This window comes from Clytia hemisphaerica, unplaced genomic scaffold, assembly GCF_902728285.1.
Source record: "Clytia hemisphaerica strain Z4C2 unplaced genomic scaffold, Clytia hemisphaerica genome assembly, whole genome shotgun sequence".
In the NCBI taxonomy this organism is placed as follows: domain Eukaryota; kingdom Metazoa; phylum Cnidaria; class Hydrozoa; order Leptothecata; family Clytiidae; genus Clytia; species Clytia hemisphaerica.
The window spans coordinates 474046-486898 of NW_027103888.1; positions in this window are offsets into that span (position 1 = coordinate 474046).

A 12853-nucleotide genomic window follows, 5' to 3' on the forward strand; every position below is an offset into this window, starting at 1 on the left:
GGAATTGCTTAAGCATATCTAGGAGCTGAGTTTAGAAGGTGTAATCGGAACAATGTTTTGAAGAAAAGAAGATGAGATTGTGATGGGCTTTGAACCAAGGTGTCATGGAAATGTCAGACCATGGATTTATCATAGAACTCTGGATACACAACGAGCTGGTTTTTCATCGATTTCTCATGTTCTAGCCTTGTCCGCAGTAATAACATTATTGTTCACCCTCCTCCATTCAATAATAATTTTTCGTAAATTTTTTTATTGCATTTTTCATGAAAACACAGCTATACAATTCCCAAATGAGACTTAAAGATCTCTCAAGAGAGTCAAATGCATCAAATTGATTGCTAATGATATGTCGTTGTGACGTTTCAAGCTGTGGGAAAGATGCGATAAACATGCTATGTATAAGAAATTAAATGCTGACACCAGAAAATTTCAAACTTCCACCTCGCCAAAACCACCGTGCCACCACGTGCCTCCAAAAGATTTTCATATCACTGTGAAGCCAAGATACTCCAGTCTAACATATGTCAATCCTGTCCCAATCCTATCTCTTCCCAGGAAAAAATTGGAAAGATATTGCCAACCTTATTTTCAGCGTCATTCTAGGCTTTTTACTCAACTTTTCTTGTTTGATGAAGTTTTTTTCACATTTAGTTTCATAAATGTATTCGTTAAGCTTTCTTGCTTTCATTTTCAAAGTTGCATCCGGTAAATATACAAAAACAAGAAGTTACAGGACTTTTTAGAAATGGGATTATTAATCATTTTTCAAAATCAGGGACCTTCGAGCCGCCATGACAGTTGTCCTTTGCGGACAAAGCTAGAACATTGATTGTTTTCTGAAACAATGGAAATACAATGGTCGCTCTCCACCGTTTTATTTGATGTTTATCCAGAGTTCTATGATAAATCCATGGTAAGACGTATGCTAAATAAATCATAACATGGGGCTATGGGCCATAGAACAAACTTTGAAAAAATGAAGATGCTATTTTTGTGTTGGAGTGCAGACAAAGTCATGTGGCTGTCAAAGCTTTTTGAATGGCCGTAAAGGAATAGAGTTGTAGACGGTTGTCTAGGCGAGAAGCAGAGGAAGCATTTAGGACTTCCCCTAGAGTTAGGTGTGCCGGCGGTAAAACACTCTTTACTTTTCTAGAACCACTTATCTTCTCTACCAAGAGACATGAAGTCAATCAGGCGCCATGTCTCTTCAACGTATACCTTATAGCTGACGGGGGGTGCCGCCCAATTTTCGACCCTTGGACCCTTACTGGGACTAAAAAGGAGAAAACAAAGGGAAATTTTGTGAATTTTACGACCCTTATTGGGACTATTTGACCAATTTTCGATCTTTAATTTGATTTTCTGATTATTTCAACCTTTAGCTGGGACTTTAGTTATCCAAAAAAGGTACCCTTAAGGGCGACACATATCGTATCCTCCATTTGCCTCTAAGTACGCCCCCCCCCCTTCGGATGGATGGTAAAAGTCTATTTGTTAGTCCAGTTTTGATTTTTCCTTATTTAAGTCCTTATATTAAGAATCATCAATGCCTTTAAATGAAAACTAAATATCTGAAAATTATGAAACGCGTGTGAACAGGAAGGAACTGAAGATAATGAAGATAATGAAAATATTTTAAAAATTCCATTCTTGAATTATACTTTCATGAATTTTCTAACAAAATTATTACTATAAATAAAAATAATAATTCATTATAAAATCGATACAAACTGATAAACTTTTTTAGCAAACACCTCCTGTGTCACAGACCCAGGAAGACCCCAAACCGGTTTAACCCCCTATCGGAAAGAAACGCTGAGCTGTTCTTATTCCCGTCGGGAAGGACACACGATCATGTTTTCATGTAACGATTCCATTTCGCTCCGAAACGAAAATGAATCCATTCTATATTGGCTGAATTCAAGTTTTACGTCACTTCTAACAAATAGAATGGCTTCCATTTCGTTTCGAAACAAAACAAAATTGTTACGTGCGAATATGGTGTGAATATCGCTTTGATAGAAATCTTTCAAACTCAAAAGGCATTTTTATCCTCAAGTTTAACAATTTTCTCTCCGGGTCAATGAGACAGGGGTGTATTGAACCTAGAAGTTAATAAAAAACTATTTCCATCCAGTATTTTCATTATTTAATGAATTCCCCTTCACAGGCATTTCTGCCCCTCCGAAAGGAACTACAATAACTTGCTTAGAAAAAATTCGTTACGGAATTCCAAAGTTCTCTTCTATCCCGTTTGGTTGCTGGAGTCTTTGCGGTCTTTCTTTCCATGATTCATCCAGGTTAACCTTGAATTAGAACACCGTTTTGGATTTGACGACGTCGGCCGGTAGATTATTCCAAGGATCAATTGTTTGATAATAAAATGAATTGAACTGTGCACCTCTCACACCAATTACTCTTATAAACGTAGGAATTGGTGAATATTTACAAATTTCTCATCGTTCAAATGAAATGGATATTCAATGAACTCATTAGCAGGTTGGAAGAAAGTGAAAAACTCCATTCTAAACACATATCGCCCAAAACCACCACAGTTTTCATATCAGATGATCTTTTTCGTGAAATTGAATTTTCCAGGCAAAAATAAGGCATCTCCTTTTTACATTGCTACGTTACAATACATTATTTTCCAAAAAAAAACAGAGTCAAGCTTTTCACTGGAATTTAATTCCTGGAAACATTTGATATTTTGTGGAGAGTTTATCTCTATCTCTTTGATAAATTTAAAGTAATACCCTCACAAAATCAGAACAACGTTCATCTAGAGTCCATATTGTTCTTAAAACGATAAATGAGGGCTAAAAGACTCGGTTTGAATATTAAACATCGTTATTGAACATCAGTGACCCTGTAAAAAAATTGCCAAAAATTTCTTAGTTTTAAGCTTCCTTCAAAATTGATTGAAATTCCCTAACCCCTATACCAAACTTACTCTGTAGTGTATCTCACGTTTATCGCTTGGTAGTACACTCTGTGCGCATTGCCTGTTTGATAAAATATTCCCGTACGGAGACCTCTGTGATGAAGCATGATTTATAAATAGCAACACTTCTCTCGTCGTCTCTCATCTCTCACCAACATTCCAGCGGTCGGTTTGAAAAATCTCAAATGAGAAAAGACAATGACCCTCTACGGCAATAAATTTTGAAATTAGCCGTAGATACTGGGTCTGTGTACAGACAATACCAAACTGGGAAATTATGGTCTTACCCCGTCATTAGTTGTGATCTGAAAAAATCCTTATATAATGAAATTTTTCCTTACCCGGTGAAATTTTACTCTTTTCATAGTCACCACGATGGATTTTAAAATTTCACCGGGTCATTGAGACAGGAGTTCATAAAATGAAAAACGATTGGAATTGAAGGATTGTAGCTATATCTTGAGTTTGAAAAATGGAATTTCAAACTCTTTCCGTTTCTAGTGAATATAGACCGGACGAGACAGGGTAGTATGTACCCCCTACAAACACATGGTGGCTTATCAATTGAGTTTAAACCAGACGTAATTGATCTAACAGTTCGATTACCGGACTAATCGAACTTGATCGAACTTTGTCGAACTTGATCGAACGACGAAAATTCTATTAAATTCGTAGACTAGTAAACCACGTCGTTGTATTTCGCTGCAGATTAAGCTTGCAATAGGATCTATTTTTCTATATATGTTCACTGAATACAACTTGTCTGTCCAATCCACTCTCCCGCGGCAATTTCTATTTTTTATAAGAAATCTTTATTATAAGCATTATTCCCGCGTTCCTGTGTCCAAGGAAAGACAGACGCTTATATTAAATTCATTAATCGAACTTTTAAAAAGCCGCTAAAATTGTGAGTATTCAATTAAGTTCGGCAAAACATATTAAGTTCGACAAATTTCGACAACAAGAAATGTTCAACAAATTCGGCAAATGATCCTTTCTGCAAAGTTTTACGTGAGTTCTTCCTTTTATGAAAAGTTCGACACGCTCGGCAGAACTCTGAAAGGCCCTGTAGAGATGAAACCGAAGCCAACTTATTTGCAGTTCGAAACTAGTGGTTTTCCCTGTGTCACAGCCCACTGGGAACCCAGCCCCACTTAAAAAACTGGCAAAAATTTCATCTCCGTTAGAAAAATACCCTGGAATTTTAGCCCCACTTGGAATTGACTTACATTTCATCCCCACTCGAAATCAAATGTTTCAAAATTGCACTCCAAAACCATCCCACTGGATTTTTTAACTTTTGAACAATAGAATTTCTATCCCTATTGAGATTTCACTATGAATTTTTGAGACAGGGGTGTTATTAATTATTATATTTCTGGTGCTATACTCTTTTTGATTCAACTGTCAGTTGGCTGAGTTACCAAATTTTTACTCTTGAAAAACCATGGAATGATACTGAACTTATTGTCGCCTAAGGAAGAGCAGAAATACTGATTTCCACAGTGTTCTTTTCATCGGGTTACGATAGTAACGCCATTGTAGTCATTAACGGAAAGTTTGACTGTTTTAAAAGCTTATGCTACCATTTAATGGCATTTCATACCTAATTGCAACCACAATCCTGAAAGATTTCAAAATCAACCCAGCAAAGGTAGTTAATGTTCCAAATCGTGGTGGGAAAATCCCATGGAGCGTCACAGATGGAAAAAAATTGTAGCAGCCAGAATATAGAATCTTGCACCAGAGATTCTTTCTGTTAGAAAATTTCTCAAAAGCTACACTGACTAAAAATTCTTTGACAATACAGAGCCTTCGAACATCGACTTATGAAATTTAGAATCTGCCGCCTAATTTTGTTATTTAGGAACTTTCCTTTGGAAAGATGTAGAGATGAAGTTGATGTGAACCATAGAATTCGTAAAGCAAGTAATGCTTTTGACTCGATATTTCACCTAAGACAAAGAGCTCAGCTTTCAAATTTCTTCTACGCGTTACTGAAACCCGGTGTCTCACATAAAAGCTTTTATACCTCTCTTACATCCCTCAGAAAATTTCACCACATTTGCATCACAATATTTACTCACATGATTAGTACTGATGGCCTCCTACATCATCTATATTCCAGAAAGATTGTTCTACTAGTTAGATGCATATGAAGATTCATTGTTGTCTTGTCGATGGTCAGGCTTCGACTGTCCTTGCTAGAGAGAATGGACTCACTCGGCCCAATCTCCCAGCAAGGAACTCAAAGGAGAAGTGCACTTGGGGGCAGTAGATATCTAGACTAGTCACATGTTCAAACAATGATCTCTACTGTCAGGGCAAGATGGTAGACCTAGCTATATATATTATACAAACATATTATCCTATAACATATAACAATCATAATACCAAATAATAATATCAACTTAGTTCTGCTTCCTTACATACACCCCCTGTTCACTTTGAGTTGTTCCCAACTCAGCATTTTGTCAATACATGTGTGCAAGTTTATTATAAAATCATCTAAATCAACAGTTCAATACCAACAGAGGCCCCCCAGCGGCACCCCTAATTACGCCATCATCCAAAAAGATTTTCTCCATCACGCATCACGAAAATCGCTAAAATTTGTCATCACGCAAAAAATAGCGAAAAATAGCCCAAATCACGCATCACGCCTCAAATTTTTGCCCTATCACGCATCATGCCAAAATCTTGATCACGCCATCACGCCAAAAAAAATCTCTAATCACGCAAGAAAAAAGTCCCAATCATGCCATCACGCAAACCACTGGGGGGCCTCATAACAACTGTGATTAAACGTATGAACATCACAATAATCACCATACATACCACGGTTGGAAAACAATCACAATTCTTGGTTGAATACAACCATCATCCAAAACAAGCTAAAATTATATTGGCTAACTTTATGGTAGCACCTACATCCGTCTATTGTTCAAGGTTGTAGTATCACGTTTCGTGTGGATGGCAACGACGTGATGACAGCTGAGCATGCAGAGCGTGGAGAGCTAGATTGAATGTCCAATTTTCCTCCAGTGGTCAAATGCATGATGTGTCGATGTACGTCCAACCATTTCCGATAACATAAAACAAAATAAAAGTGAAGAAGTTAGTCACAAAAATCTCCCCAAGCAAAACCAGCGAGAATTGGGAGTCAGGAGGCTGACACAGCCCTTTGCAATTAGTTTTAACCTCCCTTTGTAGCACACAGCTAGTTTCTGATTTAAAATCTTCTTCCCTTGTCTAATTCCCTAGGGCTAGGAAGAGGCAAGTCTGTGAATATAAAGCATCAGCCCGATTTTATTTGGCCATCAAGTTTAAGCCAAAACAAACATTGTAAGTAGCTACAAACTTTAACTTTTTCTTTCCAAATATCACAGTTAAACCTCTCCTAAACCCATGACCCCTTCGGAAGGAAACTAATTTTTGCGGGAACTAATTTTTGCGGGAACTAATTTTTGCGGACCATCAAAAAAAATTTTTTTGCAGAATTAATTTTTGCGGGTCAGCTAGCATGAAATAAAAATTTTCAGGACTAAAAATCCTGTTGATACGTTTTGTACAAAAATGGTGCCAAGAAGAACACCAAACAACCGAAACCATGTACTAAGACCAGCAATGTTATTACAATTGAATGATTTCTTGAGGAGATAGTAGCATATCGCATTACTTTATATCTTCTTTTAAAAACTTCTTGTAGTTGTGATTATTAGCAAAAAAAGCTTTGAAATGAAACTAAAAAAAAATTATCGTTAAATTAATTTTTGCGGATGACCAATTTTGAAAAACTTTTCTGGAAATAGATCGACAAAATTTTTGCCGGAACTAAATTATGCGGTTTGGGGCCAAATCTGCAAAAACCGTAAAAATTAGTTCCCGCACAAAAATTAGTTCCCTTAAGGTAGACAGGGAGCTTTTATAAATGTTCTGTTTTCAATGTGATTTTCTTTCTCATAATTTCAATGCATGGCTTTTGCCTGTGGTGTAAAAACTTTCAGTTCTGTCCCAGGAACAGCTTTCCAATTGCGGATTGGTCCCCTGAGGGATCAACAATCTGCCCCAGGGCCGTAGAAAAATGTGAAAAATACCAACATTTATAAAATAAGGTTTTCCTCACCTGCATGGTAATCAACATCCAAATCCGCAGCTGATTCCACCGACGCCTAGCTCTTCACACCACTCAGCACAGTGCTCAGTGCAAGTCCAGCTCCTTATTGCCATGTTGATTCCGACGTCAAAATAAGTAGTTTCCACCAATGTTTGACCAGTGATGGGGTTTGATGTTGTGAAGGCGGTGAGAGGAAGCCTGCCATCATGATCACCAAAACCAACAACCCTCTGCTACCAATGTGAAAAAGTGGAAAACGCTAGTGTGGACTGGATGAGATTATCGAATGGTAAGTGAAGACATGATGTTATAAAAAGACTAGATATGTATTTGACAATGAGGACATACTGTTCAATAATCCCAAACTTTAACTTAGCTGATGTGGATTATTATGCCAATCTCCTAGTTAAATTAATACGAAGATTCATTGTTGTCTTGTCGATGGTCAGGCTTTAACTGTCCTTGCTGGAGAGAATGGACTTTCAAAACCACATGACACAAGGAGGAGAGCTCACTCGGCCTATTCTCCCAGCAAAGGTCTCAAAGGAGAAGTGCACTGGGGGTCAGTAGAGATCTAGACTAGTCACATGTTCAAACAATGATCTCTACTGTCAGGGCAAGATAGTAGACCTAGCTATATATATTATACAAACATATCATCCATGTAACATGTAATACATATTATACTATAACATATAAAAATCATAATACCAAATCATAATATCACCTTGGTTCTGCTTCCTTACACATGGGTAATATGAAAACAGACTACGGGATGCAAAGAAAGCGTTTATTATCCGTTGAGGAAGCTGTTTCTTTTTGGAACGAAGTTGAAAAAGAAGAAGAACATGATTTAATTTTGGTTTTGATGATTTTGATGATCATTGATAATCTTTGGACTGTATTTCTTCTCCCTTGTTAGGATGGTTCACTTCTCTTTTTGAGCTCATCAAAATTTCGACAACGGAATCCGAGGATTCCTTTTGATTTTATGCACGGAAATCTAAAATAAAGTCTAGATTTGAAAAAATTCGAAATTTTCATTTTCGAAGGCAAGGAATTTTAAACCGGGAGTTGAAAACGGAAGTAAAGTGAGTAAAAAAGATTGAGTAAAAAAAAAGAATCGAAAACTTACGGTGGACAAAACTTTCAAAGTTGTCCAAATAAAGACTGATTTTTTTTAAATCTTCTCAAAAAGCCTTAGAATTTATTGATGTATTTTAACTCGTGATTGCTGATTGCAAATTGAGTGACCTGTCTTAATCGCTTCACAACCCTTTATACCTATATAGTTCACAGCCTTCTCTTTTCAATTCATCATACAAAATCATATAACAAGAATGTGTGGAAACCTTGTTGCACATAAGATTTTATCTTTTCGACATCATCTCAACTGAGCTGTATAAGGGAGGATCTGGAGCATGAAATTTTATTTTCTTTGAATAATGCTCTACTCCTGTAGACTATTTCTTCTATATAGGTCTTTTATGGTACACGGGGTTTCTCCCCTATCTCTGTGACCATAGTAAACTCCCCAACCAAAAACCCTTAAACTCTATTCCCAAAGAAGACAAGACACAGTATTTTATTTGTAATTTGGTGTAAGGGTCTTTTAGCACTGAGGATACTCTGGACAGCGGATAAATTACAGTGTTTGTACAGTGGTTATATAATAAACTTTTAGTTTGCATGTTAATGTTGTGAATGTGTACAATTTCTCTGTTGTAGTGACTTTCGTAAGCGTACCAACAGCGTAGAACAAGTGACAGTGGGCACGAAGTGAGATCACTTTTAGAAAGTGTGCAATTCGCCTCTACTAGGATGAAAACCTGTCGTACTCTTTATGGCCAAACAGAAGTTCTTTTGCTTTTTTCAATCAGGCGAAACCATGGATTACCTCTCTGCCCGTTAAACATTTCAATGTTTATTTGTTTTACTATATCTCTTTTGTTCGTTCAACTGCGTCCATGGTAATATAGAATAACAATGTCCAAGTTCCAGTATGTTATCGTACCACGTCGTTTCGTAAGTTCAGAATGCTCAGGGTCTTTTCTGCAGTACGGCGACAATAGTAAACTGCATGTTGGGTACGTTTCGTTTGTCGTCTGTTCGATTTTTGAGTTCGTATTTTGGCTCGTTGTCTCCGTTTATCGTTGATACATCACATGGAAAGAAATAAGATTTATGTAAGTAAGGTTAATATCCAGAGCCCTCGACCCGAGATGTGGTTTTGGAAGAGATCTACCATCTTTAAACCCATTCACATCTATTCTGAGCATGCGTGCTCAGACCCAGATCTCACCCTACTATTTAAAGGCGAGGTCGTGGAGAAACTAAATTTTGCTCCATCTTGGACTGTAACAGCAGTAACACTAACAGATGGAAAGCAGTCTGAAAAGGTCAAAAAATGACGAACTAATATTTTAATTCTGATTGAGGCGGAATGAATTTTATTTGAACGGATTCCGCTATGCGCATATCCCTTATCGTCTGAATCGTTCATGCAAATTTATGTGTTCTTTTTTAGGTGCCCAGATTTTATCAAAGCCATATTTCTTATTTGTACTTCTCCTTAATGATTCTAAGCCTTTTGGGCTGACTTTCGAGCTATTTAGCTCTCGCAGCTGGTTTTATATTGTACCTTCAAAAGTTCTCTTTTATCCCGTTTGGTTGCTGGAATCTTTGCGGTATTTCTTTCCATGCTTTCCAGGTTAACCTTAAATTGGAACACGGTTTAGGTAGATTATTCTGAGAACCAATACACCGTTTTCATGTCTCAGGAACCTGGTGGCCCGTCTTGCGGAAGGTCTCGGATTTTCGAACTTGGTAGGAAAAATAGGCGGTGTTCAGTAAAGTAAACAAACCACATTTTTGTTGTTCTCCTTCCCTTTTTTCCTTAAAAATCAAGGATTTCCACTGAAATCATAGTCTTCCTCCAAATGTTTGAACAAAAAATCCAAAAAAATTGTGAAATTTAGAACATCTTTTTCGAAAAAAGACCCAAATGCTTGCACCTCTCAATACTGCAGTATAAAGGCAGTATTTCTCCAGTTGAAGCTATATCTCTACATACATTTCTATGGTTTTTCACTATTTCTAGCATTAATTTCAAGAAATATACATCTTTTATTCAGAAAAAAGTCATGGTGGTTTCTTTCTTGGTCTTTGTTGTTGCTATTTGAGATAAAGGCAACACCCCTGAACCACTTTTGATTGTTTATTTTTTGAGGGAAGCCCGCGAAAATTTTTCAACAGCAAAATGGCCGAAAACAATCAAGAAAAAACAACTTTTGAGACTTTTTCAAATTATGGTCTGAGGTTTCATTGAGGAGATACTTAAGTTCACATGGAAAAGATACTAATGGAACATTTGATAAACTTGTTGCAAGGTAAAACAAGCGATACTTTTATGGACCTACCTGGTTATCAAACTAATCAGTGAACATTGAAACAATGAAACACATAAGACATAACTGGTCAAAATACAAAAAAATAAAGAAAATGAAAGCATATCTATTGAGAGAAACTATTATTGAAAAAGATTTTTGAAAAAGAAATAAAAAAGCTATTAAGCGCTTTTCTTTATAAAAACCACTATCAGAAAAATGCACAGCTTAATAAATAAGGTTTCCAGAAAAGTCAAACCGTCGCACTCTACCGTGACACTTTCTTCTATTAGAAAAAATAACAATAAAAAAACAATTTGGCTAATATAACATTGATATATGCTCATAAATAGTGATTCTTATAGATATAGATTAACCATTACCCTCCACCGTGACATTTTCATCGTAAAAAAATAATAGAAATAATAATAATAATAATATGGCTAAGAACATTGATGTATTCTTATTAAAAGTGGTTCTTATAGATAAAAAAATGCGATTTTTGAGCCAAAAAAAATTTTTTTGCAAAAATCTGCTTGAGCCATCCTTTTAACTAAGATTGTGCCCTACTTTCATGCTAAAAATCAGAAAAAATTAATGATCTAATTTTTCACAAAGTCCAAAAAAAACCCGTTTTTAAGCAGTTTTTTTAAGTTTTTTTTGGCCCAAATTTGCCCAAAAAATTTTTTTTTCGAAAATCGGGCTCCGTCACATTCGAGGGTCATGCACCTTTGTGCCAAAAATCAGAAAAAACTAATGAGCCAATCTCGAGAAAAGCTGGTAACTAACACACTAACTAACGAACGAACGAACATGGGTTAATTTATAGGACCTCCACCCCACCGGGGTAGGTCCAAAAATTTCAACTAGGGGAATCGAGCCCTGATCTCACTCAAACAATGTTTATTTATCAACCACCGTATCAACGAAACGTTTGATTGACAGCTCATTTAACAAATTCATAAGTAGTTTTATATTATTTTTTATTTTTTTTGTTGCTAAGAAAACAAGCTGCGATAAATCTCCTGACGAAAGACAAAGAAAGATGGCAGCATAAAAACTTTACGAACTTTGACACTTGGATTATATTCATCATTATCAGCAGGTTCATTTGGAACAACATTAAAATCAATAGCACTCGGAGATGGAGAGGAAATATCAGGAACAACAGCATCACCGGCAGTGCTTGTTGAAGGATTAGATTCATCATAGTGTACAAGACGCCTTCTTATGCTGGTTCTGGTATCAGGGTTAAGGATTGATTGAACATCAACGTCATTAGACAAGGAACAAATTGGATGCGGATTATTGGACGACGGTTTGCTGTCAGGAAAATGAAGTGAACAAACTCTTGCTTTTTTTTGGTGACCATAAATGATGTTTGTTTGAAGATTCACGACGTTCAATTAATTTTCTCCAGATCAGTCTACCAGCAGAGTCTGCTTTCTCAGTGGGGAACGGGTATAACCTGAAGTGAGCAGAACAAAAACTGTTGTTATTGCCGACCCAAAAAAATATCAGCGTTTTGATTGGTCGAGAGCATCGAGATATTTGCGATATTTCATATTTCTCTAGTACGGAAATATGACCGCGTTGACTTTTGGGGGACTGGGTAAGCGGCGGGAGAAAAATCAAAACAAAACAGCCGAAAAGAACTGACCTTCGGAGAAACTGACTTGGGAATCAAAGGGAAAAACGCAACAAAAATATTTTCAGATTAACTTTTACTTTGGAGTTCTTCCATAAAAGACACTAAAATCAAATCTGATGAACTAAGAAATTAAAAACACTACTTGAGACCACCCAAATATTTTCAGCTTTTCGTATAAAATTCGTTCGTTGTGATAAAACCAAACAGTTTTTGTTTATCCATGGACCATGCATACAAAAAAACTTGAGATTCTTGAATGTTTGCCAATAAAATTTCTCATAACATAGCAAGGGAAGTGAAATGTCTTGTATTAAACCAAATGACGAGTGATTTTTATAAAAGTTCTCTCCTAAATTCTCGTTCTCGCTGAGAGGTACGTCCTTGAATTTTCAACTCAACAATCATTACATCTTCCTTCTAAAAAATTCAAAACATTTTAAAGCTTGACGATAATCAAGAAAGTATCCAAATTGTATTACTCTTGAAAAAATGTTGTTCTTTAACCATTATTACAAGCATACATTTCCATCATGGGACTCCTTTCCTCTGCTATTCTTTTCCATGCATCGAAACAAAAACATAGAAAAAGACTGAATGTTATCAATCTGATTATTCCAATGATGAAGGGTTTTTGTCTATCGAAACAATACTGTACACCATCTGCATTTTGAATTATCAATCTAGAAACTTTACATCTCTGAAAAATCTGCAACTCTTCAAAACAAAACTTCTGGATCGAAAATGATCGAAAA